Source organism: Carassius auratus, chromosome 31 (genome assembly GCF_003368295.1).
Source record: "Carassius auratus strain Wakin chromosome 31, ASM336829v1, whole genome shotgun sequence".
Lineage (NCBI taxonomy): Eukaryota > Metazoa > Chordata > Actinopteri > Cypriniformes > Cyprinidae > Carassius > Carassius auratus.
This window is the reverse complement of record NC_039273.1, coordinates 17,437,412-17,453,892: the sequence shown is the minus strand read 5'-3', so window position 1 is coordinate 17,453,892 and position 16,481 is coordinate 17,437,412.

The following is a 16,481-nucleotide window of genomic DNA, read 5'->3' as shown; positions in this document are numbered from 1 at the left end:
GCATGTGCCCGCTGGGCACAGTTTACCTGATGCCACCGGGGTGGCGATGGCATTGGTGGCTTGAGCCCGCCATCGCTGCTTGCAGCTATATTATTATTATTTTTTTTATTTTTTTTTAAACCTTCCGGGCATTTTTGGGGGCCTTAACATGCTCAAAAACTCTTGAAAATTGGCACACACATTGGAATCTGCGGCCATCAGGACGCCACAGAGACTGGGACCCCGGGCGTGGCACATGGACTCTACAGCGCCCCCTGGAACACCTTCAGAAATCTTGAACCATAGCTCACACACACTTGCATGTATTTATATGAAACTCAGTACACTTCTAGATCTCATTGAGCCGAACAACTTTCGCGCTCTATGTCATAGGCTCCGCCCAACAGGAAGTTAGCTATTCAGGGCTGTTTAAAAAAAGCATGCTCTGGAATTTAATATACTTGTCATAGGTTTTTTACTTGATTGCCACGAAACTCGGTCAACATGATCTCAAGACATTGGGGATGAAAAATTGCGAGGGGATTTTTGATATCTCGAACGGTTTGCTCGTGGCGAGGCGTTGAAATTAGAGCAATAAATGAGAAACAGGAAATGCCTAATAACATCCACATACATTGCCTGAGTTTGATCAAACTTCATCGGTTTGTTCGCTGTATGATACCAATCGTATATATGTGACTATTAAGAGTCAACGTTATAGCGCCACCAACTGGCAACAGGAAGTGTGTCATTTTCCAAATGCTTTGAATTCAGCATCTTATTTTTACTCGATTTGCTGCAAACTTCATCAGAATAATGACAAAACACGGCCAATGAAAATCTGTTGTGGGGATATTGATATCTAATATAGTGTTGCCATAGCAACATGTCAAACTTGAATATTCTGTTATGGTGAGTTTGAGGCAGACAACAAGCTCAGATTTACATGAAACTCAAAACACATATCAGTATTAGTGATAGCTAGACAATGGCAAAAGCTTTTAAAAGGGCGTGAAGGAGGCACTCTATAGCGCCACCTTTTGTCAAAAGTGGGGGGGTTAGTTTTAGCTACAGACGCCAAACTTGGTACATAAATTGTTCTTTTCAAGACGGACAACTTTCTAATTCACAGTCATCAGCTACGACCAACAGGAAGTCGGCTATTTTGATTTGAATATTGAAATTGAGCTCTGATTTAATGCATACTCCTCACAGGAAATGTTCACTATACTCACCAAACTTTGTCTACATGTTGAAAAAACATTGAGGAACTTAAATTGCGAACGGATTTTGGTTAGCTTGAACGGTTTTGTCGTGGTGATTTTTTTAAATGACAGTAAAAAGGGAATCATTAATTGTCTTGTATTTTTAAATTGCAGCTTCCAAACACTTAAAAAAAAAAAAATTCATACAGAGATCAGATCATTCTGAGGACATATGCATAGTTTCATGACTTTACAACACTGTATGATTAAAAGAAAATTAAAAAACTGTCAGACATCTCAACTCACTCTGTCCCTCTGTTTGAGGAATGTATGTGTGCTGAATGAGTGTGTGTGTGTGTGTGTGTGTGTCTGTGAATGGGGGATGGGCATGAGCTGAGTGGCAGACACAATGAGAGAGAGAAAGCGATAGAGAGAGAGACTTAATCATCTCTTTAATCACCAGAAAAAAAAAAAGTATTTTAAATTATTTTTTGTTGCTGTTGCTAACATTGCTGTTTTCATTACAGCTTAAGAAATCTCTTAGGCCTTATCCTTTTCTGACAGTTTTCAGGAATTAAAAACAAAATTCTAAAAATACTTATTTGTGCTGCAAATAATAATTTCAATCTCATTTGATACTGACCTATTCCATCCTGTGACATGACATTTATCTTAATTTACATAATCTCATGGATGTAACAGTAAAACTGATCAGCTCGCAGATGAAGACTAAGCTGTAATGCAAGCAGAACTTTCACAAATGCTTGTTAATCATTTAAGGGATTTGATAACACTGTAAAATAATGTCTAATTTGTTAACATTAGTAAATGCATTGGTAACACTTTATAATAACTGCACTCATTAGTAAATAGTCAGTTCATGCTTTATAAAGTCTTGTCCCAACTTAAATGGTCATTAATAAGCAGCTTATAAATACAGCTATAAATAGCTTGATCTTGGTTTATAAGCACATTTATTAAAAAGGAGAGTAAAGGGTCAGTTATCTTCCTATGAAAAATAAAAAAATGAAAATAAACAAACAACAACACAGATTGATACAGAACTCAGAAATGTTATTGTGGATTTATGATCAAATCAGCCTGTAAATGAATCATACTCCTCCAAGAAGACACAAGTAGTTCACACCAAACTTTTTCAACATGATGCCAATATACTGAAGATGTTAAATTGCGAATGGGTTTAAGATACCTTAAATGGTGTGGCCATACCGATTTATTAAAGTAACATAAAAAAATACAATAGTTATTTTACTATATCTTTAACATTATTCATTCCAACTCTTCATAATTTTTTATATACGTAGAAGTCATCATTTGAAAGAAGCACAGTAAGTTTCATAGCTTTATCATGTCCAGGAGCCAGCATAAAATTAAAACTATCATAACATATAAATCAAGCTTGCAATTCTTAGTACCAATAATGGCCACCAGATGGAGCTATAGGATTACTTTTAAATAATTATTGTAGAAACGAATATGATTTAAATCATTTATAGAAATCTTTCAAAGAAAAATATGTATTTTACTGATAAAATTACCCTCACTTAATTAGAATAATATGCTGAAGTATTGTGAAATACTGTGTATTAAGAATAATTCTTTATAGGCTTTATGGACAGATAAGTTTCGAGTGACTCTTGAAGGATCAGTACCACATCCTCTTTTACCACTGTTTAAAGAATTTATCTTACAGAACAGGTGCGAATGAATTTTGGATGGTGATTTTTTGAAATAACAGTAAAAAAGGAACCAGTAAATGTCTTTTATTTTTTTAAGTGCAGCTTCTAAACACTTCAACAAAATGTACACATAGAAGACAAGTCATGCTGAGGAAATATGCATAGTTTCATGACTATACAAAACTATATGGATGAGAGAAAATTAAAAAACTACCATACATCTGATGTCACTCTGTCCCTCTGTCACTGTAATGTGTGTGTGTGTGTGTTTGTGTGTTAAGTGTTTGTGTGTTAAGTGTGTGTGTCTTAAGTGTGTGTGCTGAGTTTGTGTGAATGTGTGGGAGAGGGGATGGGCTTGGTGTCAGAGAGAGAGAGAGAGAGAGAGAGAGAGAGGGAGGGAGACTTAATCATCTCTTTAATCACCAGCAGAAAAAAAATAAGCAATTTTGTGTTGTTGTTGTTGTTGTTGTTTTTTCATCATTACAGCTTAAGAAATATCTTAGGCCTCAACATCAACTGTTGCTGCTTTATATAGCCTTCTCCCAAAATTAATAGTCATTAGTAAGCATTTTATAAATACAGCTATAATTAAATTGTTCATGGTTTATATGCACATTTATTTTGAGGAGATTAAAGGCTGTAATCTAACTAAAAAAATAATAATAAAATAAATAAATAAATAAACACAGAACTCAGAAACATTTATTTCAAGATGCAATAAAAGAAAACTGTACACTATATATATATATATATATATATATATATATATATATATATATATATATATATACAATTGCATAAGTTTATATTAATTTTTTTATCAAGTGTACAGCTAATAATAATAATAATAATAATAATAATTATAATAATAATAATAATAATGCATTTTATTTAAGGAGCCTTTCAAACCACTCAGGGTCACCGTACAGTACAACAAGTAACAACAGTAACAATATTAAAACAAAAAATAACAGCAAATAAAAATGTCAATAAAAAACGCAATAATATTAGAATAGCACAACATATTGTGGAATACTATATTAAGACTTTATATATAGGCTTTATGAACAGATAGGTTTTGAGAGATTCTTGAAGTACTAGCATCACCTCCTCTTGTACGACGGTTTGAGGAAAATATCTTCCAGATAGTACCGCCGCTCCCTATATGCAGAATACGCAGTCTTCGTAGGGCACCAACTCCCAGAGGGGGCACCATCCCAGTAGCTCAAAAAAAAATAAAACATGCGCCATTCTCCCATCCGCGCTCCCGACCGCTCGGACATTTGCGGATGAATGTTTGTAATTGATGGATGGACATCTATGCCCGGGTAAAAGACATCAGCAATCCGGCACAGAGAAAAGAAAAATAAAGTAAAAAACAAAACAAAAACAGGCATAAATTTGGCTTGACATTGGACATTCGAGAGTCTCAATTTTAGGGACCTTCTCTAAAGTTACATGTGATATTGTTATACACTTTTCTAACGTCAGTAGCATTTGAAGAGAATTACTTACAGTCATAAAAACAACTGTAATTGTTCATCTACGTGACAGCTATAATGCACAATTAAATTGAATGTTTGATATTTATTAAAACAAACTGTAAGTCATATATAAATTATGCTACTTTTTCACATGGACTCAATAGCATTTGAGGAGAAAGACTTGCAGTCATAAAACAATTTTAATGTGTTAATTTAGGTGTCAGCTACAATGCACACCTTATACATTTATATATATATTAAAATAAAGTGTTACTAAAGTTATATATATTGTTCTGTGTATGTGATTTCAAAGTCTAGATGGGTCGGATTAACCCTTTAACTGCCGTATCCCTTAAAACTTGATTGCCAGAGGGTTACTGTAAATGCTTATGCCCGCTGGGCACAGTTTTCCCGATGCCACCGGGGGTGGCGTTGCACTGACGGCTTGAGCCCGCCATCGCTGCTTGCAGCTATATTTATTATTATTCTTCTTCTTCTTCTTCTCCCGAATGAATCGCATTTTTGAGGGCTTTAACATGCTCAAAAAGTCATGAAACTTTGCACACTCGTCAAACCTGGTGAAAATTTTCGTCTGATATAGGATTCAGAAGAGGGTGTGGCAAAATGGCTCGACAGCGCCACCTATACCAAGAAAATCAACAGCCTTCCAGCTATGTTTCACGTACATGCACGAAAATTGGCACACATATGTAACACACCAATACCTACAAAAAAGACTCTTGGAGCGAAATTCTAAACCCAACAGGAAGTCGGTTATTTTTAATATTATGAGCATATTTTGTGTAATTTTGGTCATTTCCATGTGTTGTATTTTAACGAACTCCTCCTAGAGAGTTCTTCAAATCAACACCAAATTTGGTATGCCTAATCTAAAGGCCTTTGCGATGTTAAATTGCGAAGATCCTGACTTTTCGTTGAAGGGCGTGTCCGTGGCGGCCTGGCGAATTTCGATGATTCGCCATGAAAAATGAAGTTGCTATAACTCACACATACAATGACCAATCTGCCCCAAACTTCACATGTTTGATGAGACTCCAAACCTGAACAGATTGACATGCCCATATTCAGTTATAGTCATAGCGCCACCTATTGGCAACAGGAAGTGACATATTTTACGCTGCGACGAACTACTCCTAGAAATTTTATGACATCAATGTCTTTTTTGTGGTCAGTCTAATCTAAAGGCCTGTGCGATGTTCAGTTGTGAAGATCTTGAGTTTTCGTTAAAAGGCTTGTTCATGGCGCCGCGACGAAGTTCGATGTCTCGCCATGCGAATAAAAGATGTTATAACTCAGGCATAAGATGTCCGATCTTCCCCAAACTTCACATGTGTGATAAGAGTCCTGGCCTGAACAGATCTTCAGGCCAATATTCCACCGGGTGTGGCAGAATGGCTCTATAGCGCCACCTATACACTTTCAACGGAGTGCGCCTCAAGCTATGTTTCACATACATGTACAAAAATTGGTACACACATGTAACACTCCAATACCTACAAAAAAGTCTCTTGGTACGAAATCCGGATCCCAACAGGAAGTCGGTTATTTTGAATTTTCCCTTCAAAATTGGTGTTGTTTTTGCCATTTTCAGGGGTTGTACTTTAACAAACTCCTGCTAGAGATTTATTCAGATCAACACCAAACTTGGTCAGTGTAATCTAAAGCCCTTTGCGATAATAAATTGCGAAGGACTTGAGGTTTCGTTAAAGGGCGGGTCCATGGCGGCCTGACAAATTTTGATGTTTCGCCATGAAAAAGGAAGTTGCTGTAACTCAGACATACAATGTCCAATCTGCCCCAAACTTCACATGTTGGATAAGACTCTTGACCTGAACAGATCTACATGCCAATATTCAGTTATAGTCATAGTGCCACCTATTGGCAACAGGAAGTTACATATTTTACACTGCGACAAACTACTCCTAGAAATTTTATGACATCAATGTCTTTTTTGTGGTCAGTCTAATCTAAAGACCTGTGTGACGTTTAGTTGTGAAGATCTTGAGTTTTTGTTAAAAGGCGTGTCCATGGCGCCGTGACGAAGTTCGATGTCTCGCCATGGGAATAAAAGATGTTATTACTCAGGCATAAAGTGTCCGATCTTCCCCAAACTTCACGTGTGTGATAAGGGTCCTGGCCTGAACACATATGAAGGCAAATATTCCATTGGGTGTGGCAAAATGGCTCGATAGCGCCACCTATACACTTTCAACGGAGTGCATATGCACTTTCAACGGAGTGTGCCTCGAGCTATGTTTCACGTACATGTACAAAAATCGGTACACACATGTAACACACCAATACCTACAAAAAAGTCTCTTGGTACGAAATCCGAATCCCAACAGGAAGTCAGTTATTTAGAATTTTCTCTGCAAAATTGGTGTTGTTTTTGCCATTTTCAGGGGTTGTACTTTAACTAACTCCTCCTAGAGATTTATTCAGATCTTCACCAAACTTGGTCAGTGTAATCTAAAGGCCTTTGCATTGTTAAATTGCAATGATCTTGAGGTTTCGTTAAAGGACGTGTCCATGGCGGCCTGACAAATTTTGATATATTGCGATGAAAAGGAAGTTGCTGTAACTCAGACATACAATGTCCAATCTGCGCCAAACTTCACATGTTAGTTAAGACTTCTGCCCTTAACAGATCTACATGCACATATTCAGTTATAGTAATAGCGCCACCTGCTGGCAACAGGAAGTGACATGTTTTAGGCTGCGACAAACTACTCCTATAATTTTTTTGAGATTAACATATATTTTGTGGTCAGTCTAATCTAAAGGCCTGTGCAATGTTAACTTTTGGAGATCTTGAGTTTTTGTTAAAGGGTGTTTCCATGGCGCCATAACAAAATTTGATGTCTTGCCACAGCAAGAGAAGTTGTTGTAACTCAAGCATAAAATGTTCAATCTTCCCCAAACTTCACATGTTTGATAAAAGTCCTGGCCTGAACACATCTGAAGGCCAATATTCCATTATATTGATAGCGTCACCTGCTGACAACAGGAAGATTGGCACATATATGGGATATACTTTGATATATTCAACTTATATTTAGGACATTAAATGCATATTTCTCAACGTTCACCTTTTTACTAAAGCCACACGATGGCGGTGAGCCCGGGTGCGAGGGCCCGTTCATCGCTGCTTGCAGCTTTAATTATTATTATTATTCTTCTTCTCTAAGATGAATCGCATTTTTGAGGGCCTAAACATGCTCGAAAAGTCATGAAACTTTGCACACACCTCAGAACTGGCGAAAATTTACGTCTGATATGGGTTTCAGAAGTGGGTGTGGCAAAATGGCTCAACAGCGCCACCTATACACGTTCAACGGTGTGCGCCTCGAGCTACGTTTCATGTACATGTATGAAAATCGGTATACACATGTAACTCTCCAATACCTACAAAAAAGTCTCTTGGAGCAAAATCCGAAACCCAACAGGAAGTCGGTTATTTCTAATATTATGAGCAAATTTTGTGTCATTTTTGTCAATTCCATGCGTTGTATTTTAACGAACTCCTCCTAGAGATTAATTCAGATCAACACCAAATTTGGTATGCCTAATCTAAAGGCCTTTGTGATGTTAAATTGCGAAGCTTTTGAGTTTTCGTTGAAGGGCCTGTGTGTGGCGGCCTGGCGAATTTCGATGATTCGCCATGAAACAGGAAGTTGCTATAACTCAGACATACAATGACCAATCTGCCCCAAACTTCAAATGTTTGATGAGACTCCTGTCCTGAACGGTTTGACATGACCATATTCAGTTATAGTCATAGCGCCACCTATTGGCAACAGGAAGTGACATATTTTACGCTGCGACAAACTACTCCTAGAAATTTTTGACATCAATGTCTTTTTTGTCGTCAGTCTAATCTAAAGGCCTGTACGATGTTAAATTGAGAAGATCTTGAGTTTTCGTTAAAGGGCGTGTCCATGGCGCCATGTCAAAGTTCGATGTCTCGCCATGGGAGTAGAAGTTGTTGTAACTCAGTCATAAAATATCAGATCTTGCCCAAACTTCAAATGTTTGATAAGAGTACTGACCTGAACACATCTGGAGGCTAATATTCCATTGGGTGTGGCAAAATGGCTCGATAGCGCCACCTATACATTTTCAATGGAGTGCGCCTCGAGCTACATGTCATATACATGTACGAAAATCGGTAAACATATGTAACACACCAATAGCTACAAAAAAGTCTCTTGGTACGAAACCCGAATCCCAACAGGAAGTCGGTTATTTTTAATTTTCCCTGCAAAATTGGTGTTGTTTTTGTCATTTTCAGGGGTTGTATTTTAACGAACTCCTCCTAGAGATTTATTCAGATCAACACCAAACTTGGTCAGTGTAATCTAAAGCCCTTTGCCATGTTAAATTGCGAAGGAATTGAGGTTTCGTTAAAGGGCGTGTCCATGGCGGCCTGACAAATTTCGATGATTCGCCATGAAAAATGATGGTGCTATAACTCACACATACAATGTCCAATCCGCCCCAAACTTCACATTTTTGATAAGACTCTACACCTGAACAGATCTACATGCCAATATTCAGTTATAGTCATAGCGCCACCTATTGGCAACTGGAAGTGACATATTTTACACTGTGACAAACTACTCCTAGAAATTTTATGACATCAATGTCTTTTTTGTGGTCAGTCTAATCTAAAGACCTGTGTGATGTTTAGTTGTGAAGATCTTGAGTTTTTGTTAAAAGGCATGTCCATGTCGCCATGACGAAGTTCGATGTCTCGCCATGGGAATAAAAGATGTTATAACTCAGGCATAAAATGTCCGATCTTGCCCAAACTTCACATGTGTGATAAGGGTCCTGGCTTGAACACATCTGAAGGCCAATATTCCATTATAACGATAGCGCCACCTGCTGGCAAAAGGAAGATTGGCACACATATGGAATAAACTTTGATGTATTGCACTTATATTTATGAGTTTAAATGCATATTTCTCAACGTTCACCTTTTTACTAAAGCCACACGATGGCGGTGAGCCCGGGTGCGAGGGCCCGTTCATCGCTGCTTGCAGCTTTAATTGTTGTTATGATTACTCACGAGATGATGCAACATAACTTAACGGAAAGAGTCTTCATATCTTAAAGATCATAATGAAAGCTGCAAAGAACTTTTAGCAGTTGTGATAAACATTCTGCCTTTGTGGCCCTGTCTGAAGTCATATTGATTGAAATCTTAATGACCTTTATGTGTCCTTGGTAAACAGCCTGCAGACTTGAAAATGAAGGACGGAATGTATGAAAGCCTCCACCCAGACATATACCTCCCATGGGAAACTGTCTGTGTATGGCTGCCAGGGGTCTGAAATGAATTACTATGTCTTATCACTGTCATTTAAGATGGCTGCAGAAACAAAGGCATTAACACTGCTTTATTTTGGAATAAACATTCAACCATAACAACTGGAATCAAACACCCCCTCATCCTGTTATGTGCAATTAAAGATTAGCTCTAAAAAGGCAGTGAAATGAGGCATCCTGCTGGTTCTAATACTGTTAAGAAAGCAGCAGCTAAAATTATGTTCATCTGACATGAACACGAGTGGGTTCATGTCAACACTGCGTTGTTGCATCTAAATAACATAACTGTAATCGTATTATGCAGTTATGGGCATTAATTAGGCATGTCCTGGTGGAGAGGTGTTGGACACATGATAAATAGGCCATTTAACATCTCCAATTAAGCAAACGTTGTCCCTGTGCATATGGAAACAGCTCTGTGACTGTGGCTGAAGCATTGGAATTGATATTCTCTTTTTCTATCATTATGTGGATGATGGTATGCTGGTTTAGCTGGAGATAAATTTATGTGCTTTTGTCATTTTCTGACCGTGGGAACAGGGGGATGGGGAAATGAGGGCAGAGAGAGGGACTGGTGTTGGTGAACAAGTATAGCTTGTAAAAATGGTGGCAGAAGCGTGAAATTTGCTCTGTCCTCTCCATTTGCACCCTCCAAGAGGCAGCAACACAAGACTGCAAGACCACAGCTATACTGATGAGCTCCCTCCCTTCCCCCACTTTCTGCACACACTATAACTCACTATAATTGTGTTTCAGAAATGGTTATCAGAATACTATAACGCATAAATATGTGTGGAGACAACACACAGAAACATATTTGGGGATTGGTAGACGATAGTCAAGGCTACTTTAGGTGTCTGTAAATTTATACTTGATTTCAATTCTTTCCTTCTATTCTGAAAGGTAAAAGACCTAACCAATATGCTGGTGGTTCTTGCTTTCTTTTTTTCTATCTCCCTCAGTGCTGCAATTGCAAACCTTTCTCTTGTCTGCGCTGCAAAAAAAAAAAAAAAGTAAAAAAAAATAAACAAAATAATCAGTAGCATCCTGTTCCATACAGTACATACTATGTACTTGTTATAGTAACTACAATAACTGTGTAATAACTGTGTACTCACTCTTAATCTACCCCTTAACCTAACCCTAATCTATGTAGTTACTTTATATTATCAGTACTTTCTTATGTAAATTAAGTACAGGCGAGTGCACATACTGTATACTAAAGTTCAAACAAAAAAATCTGTATTTTGAATTGTTATAAAGTAAAAGTGATATTATTTTCAACCCACAACCCTAGGGTTAGGAGTCAAACTCTCTAACCAATAGGCCACAACTTCCCCAGGCTGTAATTATTTGAAAAATAGGCCTATCATGCCTCCTTTTTCTGTCTTTCATGTTCTCTTCACTGTTATGTAATATCTCTTTGTTATCGGTAGCATCATATAGACTGTGTATTTATGGGCTGGTGCAACAACACTTAATTACTTAACAGAGCTCAAACTTATTCTGTTTCAAATGGAATAACACGAATAGAATTAAGAAAGTGAAATTACATGGGGGACGACTCACAGATGTTTTTATAACTCCTATATATGTTTACTGTGATTGTTAGGACATTAGTTGTGTTACTGACAGTGGTTAGATTAGATTCTGTGCATTTTTATATAGTCATTATAGAGACTGTGAAGATGTTCCCCTAAAGGCAAATCCTCTCCCATGAGTGCTTCTGATGTGTATGACTGTTCAAAATGAGACAGAGGAAGATGTTTGCAAATTGTGTGAGTCTGACATGGCATAGCTGGGAGAGGTGAAGGGTATAGAGCTGCAAGAACAAAAGAAAAAATAATCTTCCCCTTTTCTTTTTGACTGTCTCTGAAGCTTTTTTTGCAAAAGAAGTCTAATAGCTGCTCTGAAACTCAGTCCTGCAGTATGCATCAATTTGTCATCCTCTTTCTTGCCCTTGCCCTTTCTCTCCCTCTCTCTCCTCTGGTGTAAGGTAATGGGCATGTATGTGTTTGTGTGTGTGAGTGTGTCTGTGTGTTTGTCTCCTGGGAGCACGCCTCAGGGATTATAGAAAGCGGCAGAATGAAAGATTCATGACACCCAGGAGTGTGTGTGTGTGTGTGTGTGTGTGCTCAGACTAAAAATAAGGAGCTAGGAAGAAAGGAGAGAGAGAAAACATTAGCAACACAGACACAAGACTAAGAGTAATGGATGGCACCACATACAGCAGACTCAAAGGTAAAGACTCACTTAGTTATTAGTTGGGAGTCTTGAGCTGTTTAAGTCTGATTCAGAAAGATGTGACTCATATCAGCATAAAGTAATCACACAGAAACACTGTGTGAATGCATTAGATATTCAGTCAGAGCCTGCCCATCTAATCATCATGCCATGCTATGAATCTCAAAGCCTATGCTGAAGTTCTATAATGGTTCTGTTTACTTGTGCATGAAAAGTAATTGAATACTTAAGGATGCTTGGAACTCAAGTGTCTGCTCTGAAGTGACTGTTAGTGAACACACAAGCTATTTTGTCATATCTTATCACAGCAGTAACACTGTAAAGTGCACAAGATTTAGTCAAGTACAATTTGTTCCTAGATCAGTAGCCTAGCCTTTATTGGTCCAGGAGCATTTTTCATGTCCGGAGTCGTAGTCCTAACCCTACATTCTGACCGGCCGATAAGCGTGTTTTAACAGAACCAACAAAGAATTTGATCCAGAAATGTGTTTTGATAAGAATCAAGGTTAAACGGGAGTTCATCTTTGTTTATGTGCATATGTACATATCTACACTTTCGTGAATTCATAGATGTGTGCAGTGGCTATGACTTTTTAATTTCTCTGTTTTAGGGTGCGTTGTTTGTATTTATTTATTTATTTATTTATTTCAGTTGGCCACTGCAGAAGATTCTGTACAAAAAGAGAATTATCCTAGGACCCCAATATGGACCAGTTTGTAAACGCCTGTTCAAATTTATTTTGAGTGAATCATTTTTCCACAAGAAAAAAAAATGTAGGACAGGACAATTTACTATGAATTTATTATGAATCACAGATATTAAAATCGGTTGGGAACTGGATGTGCCATGTCAGTTTTAGGATTTTGTTCATGTTTCCATGTCTTTTGTTTAGAAATTTGTCAATCATGTTTCCTGCTTTGTGCCATGTGACTCCCTTTGCTCATCGTGTGATCTTGTCATGTGCTTCCTTTGCTTTGAGTGTTATGTTTTCATTGGATTGTTGTCTTGATTACTTTGTTTTGTATCTGGTTTATCTGTCAATATACTGCACATGGGTCCAATTCCTGCCAGTCTCAGACTCAAACTTGCAACCTTTGGAGTACAATTACTAACCATTAGGCCACAACTTCTCCAATTAACTAATATGATATAATTCACCTTGAAACCTAATCTTTACACATATTACTAGTGGTAGTAACTACTAAAAGTTTAGCTTACCTGTCTATAATACACTCTAATAGTTTGCCATATCAAGTGAAACCCAAACATCCATCAAAATCTTCCATCTTGTAAAACCATTGTCAATGTTTACCATTGTTTTACCCCATTACCTGTCTGTGTATTTTGTCAATTGTTTAAATTTTGGCTTGCACCTTTGTAGCAGAAATGAGTCAAATCAGACAAATCAAAGAGTCTATCAGAGCTGTGTGCATTGAAACATGAGCTGAATTCCTCAGGAAGTCATAAATCAGTTCTAGTGCCACAAGAACCAAGCAAGATAACCAACCAACCAACTTGTTCACACAACAGCTTTCAACATTAACACCAATAGAACAATTATTAACAATTTTAATTCGAAGAAGAGATTGTCAAATTTATTGTTCGTGATTGAAATGCAACGCTGGACATCACATGTAAACCCAGGAGATCAAGTTAAATACTTGCATTGACTTCCCCCCACCCAGAAGAACCAGACTGAAATTCCTAAGGGGGAAGGGCTTTAAACCTTTGTCTTCACAGAAAAGTCCTTTGCCAGAGAATGGCAAAGAAACCCTTTTTATACATTATATATGGACCAGAATGAACTCAAAAAAAGACTTATGAATGAATCATTCCATTGCTTAACTCCATATTCATTTACGTGTAACCCACACATTTGACTATCATGTATAATCACTTATTGTGTATGTCTTTTGATAACTATAGGATACCTAGTCATGTCTAGTATTGAAATAATCGCATTTTCTTGCTTGATATTGTCCTGACAATCATTTATTTGTAAAATATATCATAATCATGTTATAGGAATCATGTCCAAAATTAGACCCTGTGAGGCAAGAACCACATGCTTGGTAAGATAAACAAATGATTTATGATACCCACCCCAAGAACATATCTGATTGGTCAAGGCAACATTTGAGGGGTGGCCAACAGGAAAGTTTAAATACTTTGGATACGATTAAATTTCTGCTTTTAGTCCCTAGCTGCTGCTATTAGCCATGTCGGCTTTTAGTTCCAGCCTTGCTCGTGCTATCAGTCATGCCTGCTCTTAGCTTTTAGCTTGTAGCTTTAGCTTGTAGCATCTAGCCATGCGGTTAGCCATCATGGTTCTTTGAGCGCGGTTCCAGCGTGCCTGCCTGCTGCTACTTATGCCACAATGAGAAGGAACACAACCTAGTCTCGTCAAACTGTATTTCTTTTCTTTTCCGTTTGAGAGTTTCGTGTTCTGAGTTAAGTTTTGTAACGTCGACCTCGTCTGCGCGTTTGAACTCCGACCAGCCACACAACTCCAGCTTCAGCCAACGCCCAAGCACGGGCTCCCCAAGACGTCACTTCAGCCAACTGAACTTCCAGCCAATCAGCGACACTGGGATACCCCTTTCAACTGGAGTCCCTTTCACAGCAAAGGAAGGCAACGTATTCCCAGATATTTGTTGTGCTGGTGTATCTAATATAATTTTAACCCCATTGAGGAACTCAATGCGAGCGCTAATTACGTGATTGATGGTTGTTCATGTCTATGCAATTTAACGTATTGCTGTAAACTTGGGATTCCATATTTCCATTCTCTTAAACTCATCTTTCCCTAACTTTCGATCTTCCTGCAACTTGTGTGAATGTGTGTGTGCCTGCGTTTATGTGTTAGATTAGTTTATATGTCTTAGATTTATCTAATAAAGCCTTATTCATATTGAAAAGAGAAGTATCTTGTGTTTTGTGCTTACAAGTTAATGTCTTAAACTGTCGATCTTGTTACTGTGCTAATTGATAGTGTTTTCACTATAGTTTGGATATTAGTATCCAGCGCAGATTTGATGTTAAACGGCTCGTTCACTGAACCTCAGGCGCGTCTCCGTGAGCAGCCGTGAAACAGTGATTCTGTTCAAATTCCCTTTAAAATCTTAAATGATTCCCTTTGAGCTAAATTGACCTGTTTCCCTTACACCTTTGTAACTCTGAATTTATTTTCCCATACCAACTAATTAATGTGCTAAACATTATCTGGCTCAGCCTGCTACAGTAGCTCTTGCTGTTGGGTGCAAAGAAGTATGCTAAACATTTCTAAATGGAAATTAGCATCCCTGGGCCCTGCTACCTTTGAATGGCAAAGCACTCGAAGTGATTTCTTTGAAGTATATGTAGAAATTAGCTGTAACTTTTCTTCAAAATGCATTGCAACAACTCGTAATCACTCATAAATTGTGTAAATTGTGATAACGTCTGCATGTTGCATCTTACGGTGTAAGATGAAACAGTTACTCTTTTGAGACACTTGCTTGGTATTTTTCCTGCTCTTTTACTAGCAAAACATCACTCATCATGAATTTATGTTTAAAGTAAGTCCTGGTTATTACAGGGACCTTGTCAAGTGCATTGTTATTGAATTTCTGTTTTACTTTCCCTATATTTTCACACTTAAAATAATTATGTATCAGTTATCTTGCTTCCTGGAGTAAGATCACCCACCAACCCTAATAATTAAATCAGCAAATGCTTTTATTTCCTACAATAACACAGTGGCTGATGCATCATCATCCTGCACATGCTAAACTTTTCAATATCTGTTATATTTTCAGAGTAAATACACACTGTTTTTAAGGAACCATATATATCTGTATATACTGTATGGTGTGAATCATGTGTTTGCTGTGTGTCGGTTATATTCATGCTTACTGCCATCAGAACCCCCTCCACCAATCTTTGGTTCTTCCAAGCCAGTTGCATTAAAGCAAGTTTGATTACATTTCAGATAAGAGCAGCAGAAAGGCGTTTGTTGCAGGAGTGAATTATGCACTGCTTTACCCCCCTCGGTGTCACCCCTCACTTCCTCTGTTCCTTTGACCTTCAGGTCATACAAAAAGAAAGCTGCATTAATCACAATGATACCCTGTCAAACCAGAGAGAGAGAGAAACAGAGAGAAAGAGGAGGGGTTGTGCCACAGACAGTAACACCTCCAATCTTTTGCTCCCACACTCTCCCTTTTTCTGTCTCTTTTCTTTCTCCTGCGCTGTCTGCCTGTGGCAAAAGACCTCGGTTTCTCTGCTTCACGAAAACTAAATTAACCCGTTTCCAACCCCTATTACAGTGTTGTACTCCTGAATATCACCCCACACCTGAGGAGATAAATTCTTCTAACATTTATAACAAAGGTGGAATTCATCTGTGTTCTTTTGGCAAATAGAGTTCATAGTGTGAGGTTCATAGTGTGAGTCTATAGCTTTAGTTCCTTGCATATTAAAGGACATCATAAAGCAAATCAAAACAGAGGAGATGCTGCTGTTGGCCTCAACACTC